Source organism: Oryx dammah, unplaced genomic scaffold, assembly GCF_014754425.2.
Source record: "Oryx dammah isolate SB20612 unplaced genomic scaffold, SCBI_Odam_1.1 HiC_scaffold_29, whole genome shotgun sequence".
Taxonomy (NCBI): Eukaryota; Metazoa; Chordata; class Mammalia; order Artiodactyla; family Bovidae; genus Oryx; species Oryx dammah.
Window position 1 is genome coordinate 81520376 of NW_024070213.1, and position 4510 is coordinate 81524885.

The window sequence follows — 4510 nt, forward strand, 5'->3', positions numbered from 1 at the left end:
TGAGAACCTCATGAACAGTATGAAAAGGCAAAATGATAGGATACTGAAAGAGGAACTCCCCGGGTCAGTAGGTACCCAATATGCTACTGGAGATCAGTGGAGAAATAACTCCAGAAAGAATGAAGGGATGGAGTCAAAGCAAAAACAATACCCAGTTGTGGGTGTGACTGGTGATAGAAGCAAGGTCCGATGCTGTAAAGAGCAATATTGTATAGGAACCTGGAATGTTAGGTCCATGAATCAAGGCAAATTGGAAGTGGTCAAACAAGAGATGGCAAGAGTGAATGTTGACATTCTAGGAATCAGCGAACTAAAATGGACTAGAATGGGTGAATTTAACTCATATGACCATTATATCTACTACTGCGGGCAGGAATCCCTCAGAAGAAATGGAGTAGCCATCATGGTCAACAAAAGAGTCTGAAATGCAGTACTTGGATACACATTTTAAGCATATTAAAATTTTTTGGTCAATTATACCTCAATAAATCTGGGAAAAATCTAGAGCATAAAATTATTAATAGGGATTCTATTCTATGCTAACCTTTGCACTGTTTGAAAGCTTAAGATGAGTGGGACATGAATACTGCTTTCAAGTATATTCAGTAGGAGTAACAAATTCATTTAAATAAAAGTAATCTAGAAGAGGAGGGGAATTACTCTTACTAAAAACTGAAGACAGAATAAGATTTAACATCTAATATTTTCCAGACAAATATAATTTCTTAAGGAAAGAATAAGTATAAGCCATTCTATGTTTTGGAAATAAAGCACATAAAATTAATGATGATGATGATAAAGTCATCTAATAAACTTTCCACACTCTTCATTGCTTCCATACTCACACCTATCCCTATGATGCTCACCTTTGCATTAGAACAAGCAGAATTAAAAGAAATTCTGTAAGGTTTATGGCAATCAGATAAGAAAAAGAAATAAAAGAAATCCAGATTCAAAAATAAATAAAATTGTCAGTTTGCAGATAACATGATACTATACATAGAAAGATGTCACCAGAAAACCACTAGAGCTAATCAATGAATTTAGTAAAGTCACAGGATAAAAAATTATACATAACAATCTTTTGCATTCCTATACACTAATAACAAAAATCAGAAAGAGAAATTAAGGAAACAATTTAATTTACCATTATAAAAAAAGAAAATATATCTAGGAATATACCTACCCAAAGGGACAAAAAACCTTTATTAAAAACCCATGTGACACTGATGATATAAATTAAAGATGACACAAACATGACACAAACAGATGGAGAAATAAGTATTAATATTCTGAAAATGATTATATTAGTCAAAGCACTCTATAGATTCAAAGCAATACCTATCAAATTACCAGTGACATTTTCTACAGAATTAGAACTTAAAATTTTATAGTTTATATGGAAACACAAAAGACCTTGAATAGCCAAAGCAGTCTTGAGAAAGAAAAATGGAGCTGGAGGAATCAACCTCTCTGACTTCAAACTATACTATAAAGCTACATTAACCCAGACAGTATGGTACTTGCATATAAACTGAAATATAGATCAATGAAACAAGATAGAAAGTCCAGAGATAAACCCATACACCTACAGACACTTTGTCCCTGACAAATGAGACAAGAATATACAAAGGGGGAAAGACAGCCTCTTCAATAAGTGGTTCTGGGAAAACTGGACAGCTACATGTAAAAGAATGAAATTAGAAAACAGGAATTCCTAACACCAAACATGAAAATAAAGTCAGAATGGATTAAAGACCTAAATGTAAGGTCAGACACAATAAAACTCTCAGAGGAAAATATAAGCAAGACACTCTGACATAATTTGCAGCAAGAACCTTTTTGACCCCCTCTCCTAGAGTGACGAAAGAAAAACAAACATAAACAAGTGGGACCTAATTAAACTTAAAAGCTTTTGCATAGCAAAGGAAAACATAAATGAGATGAAAAGACAACCCTCAGAAGGGGAGAAAATATCTGCAAATGAAGCAACTCAAGACGGATTAATCTCTAAAATATACTAGCAGCTTATGCAACTCAATATCAAAAAGGCAAACAACCCAATAAAAAAATGGGCAGAAGACATAAATAGACATTTCTCCAAAGAGGACATACAGATGGCCAACAAATACATAAAAGGATGCTAGACACCACTCATTATTAGAGAAATACTAATCAAAACTACAGCGAAGTATCACCTCACACTAGTCAGAATAGCCATCATCAAAAAAAGTTAGAAAAATTAAGTGCTGGAGAGGATGTGGAGAAAAGGGAACTCTCTACTACTACTGGTGGGAATGTAAATTGATACAGCCACTACAGAGAACAGTATGGAGATTCCTTAAAAAACTAAGAATATAACTATCATATGACCCAGCAATCACACTACTGGGCATATCACCTGAGAATATCATAATTCAAAAAGACGTGTATCTCAGTGTTCATTGCAGCACTGTTTATAATAGCCAGGACATGAAGGCAACCTAAAAGCCCACTGACAGATGAAAGAATAAAGAAGATATGGCATATGTACATATATACACAATGGAATATTGCTCAGGCATAAAAAGGGATGAAACTGGATCATTTGTAGTGATGTAGATGAACCTAAAGTCTGTCATACAGAGTGAAGTAAGTTGGAAAGAGGAAGATGATATAAAATACCATATATTAATGCATATATATGGAATCTAGAAAAGTGGTTCCAAGGAACCTATTTGCAGGATGAGAATAGAGATGCAGACATAGTGGACTTGTGGATACGGGGTAAGGAGAGGGTGGGACAAATGGAGAGAATATCACTTATATACACTACATGTGTAAAATAGATACCTAGTGAGAAGCTGCTGTATAGAACAGGGCACTCAACTTGGTGCCCTGTGATGACCCAGAGGTGAGGTTGGGAGGGAGGCTCAAAAAGGAGGGGAGAGATATATATACACACACACATAGCTGATTCACTTTGCTGTACAGCAGAAACTAATACAACATTGTAAAGCAATTACACTCTAATATAAAAAATAAAAGAAAAAAGAAAGAAATTCTTTAAGATGTGAAACAGAACATTGTCTTCTCTCAGAACAATGACAAAGTGGTTGTTATCAACTGTAACAGGAGGAAGAGTAACTTTTAATAAAAGTAATTAAAAAAACCATAAAGTAATAGATAAGCAAAACAGCTCACTTTTGATAAAAGTCAAACTATAAGCAGTTTTCCATGAAGAAAAATAAAGGCAGATACAATTATGTAAAGACTGACATATGACACATATAGAGTAATGAAAACTAACATTCAAAAAACATGAGCTAAATGTGTTAATTCAAACTCTCTGTTTATTGTTAGTTGTCACCTAATGGAGTGTTTTACTGGAGTTCTGCTCAATGAGAGTGAGAATTACACCAAAGTGATACGATTCTGTTTGTATTGGTTTTGCGTCATAGTTAAAATATTTCAAATCACTAAAATAAAATCAATTCTGTTTTATTCTTAACAGACAAAGTTATCTTCCTTTGGAATATATTTGAGAGATGATAAAATGACACACGAAGATCTGTAGTGAGAAATGTATTTAGTAGAGACAAAAAGCCCAAATTACTAGAAAAATGCAATTTGAAGTAGAAAATATATGCAACTGTATTCATTATGGAATAGTGAAATACTACCGAATAGAATGCAATTTTACACAACACTGAATATGCTGTAAGAAAGATGGTTTTGTAAACACACATGGGAGAATATAATTTGAATATGAATGTTCTCTTTTTAACATTATAACTTTTTATGAATTTAAAATATATAAGAAGAGCTCAGTTGGTGAGTTGGGAGAGAAAAGTTTTTCTTCTCTGTAAAATAGAGATGTTCAGTAAGAGTCCTAATTTATAGTCTCAGGTCCGAAACCAAGTGTGTCTTTTGCTAGAATGATTCCTCCTGGAATATGTTGTTTGGTTCTGGGCATGACACATACCTGGGTACATGAACAAAAGAAGGACATCTAGATGAGAACAACTGAGTTTTCTTTTCCTCAAGACAGATTAAAGGAATTAGAGGGATTTAATAGTGGAAGAAAAGGGTTTAAGGAGACTGTTTAGAGAGGAGTTAATATGGCCCAGTGAGTGGAATTAAGACCAACATGACATAAATTAAGCTGAAATTTAATAGTTCTTGGATAGTCTCTGGAGGTGGAGAGTTCCACACTTATGGAATGTGTATAGGGAGCTCTTTGGAGATGTAATAATATGAATTTTGAAGAAATATAAGAGATTATAAAAGTAAACATCAGTGATACATATTGAAATTCTTTATACTAAAAATGAAAATAAGTAAACTATAAAAAGTAACAACATTTTGAGAAAAACATTGGTAAATATTTGTTGAAGGATTTCCAACAATTACACATCATATATTTTTTATAGTTTATCTTATGTAAAAGCAGGCTCCCCAGGTGGCTCAGTGGTAAAGAGTCTGCCTACCAAACAGGAGACATGAGTTTGATCCCTGGGTCAGGAAGACC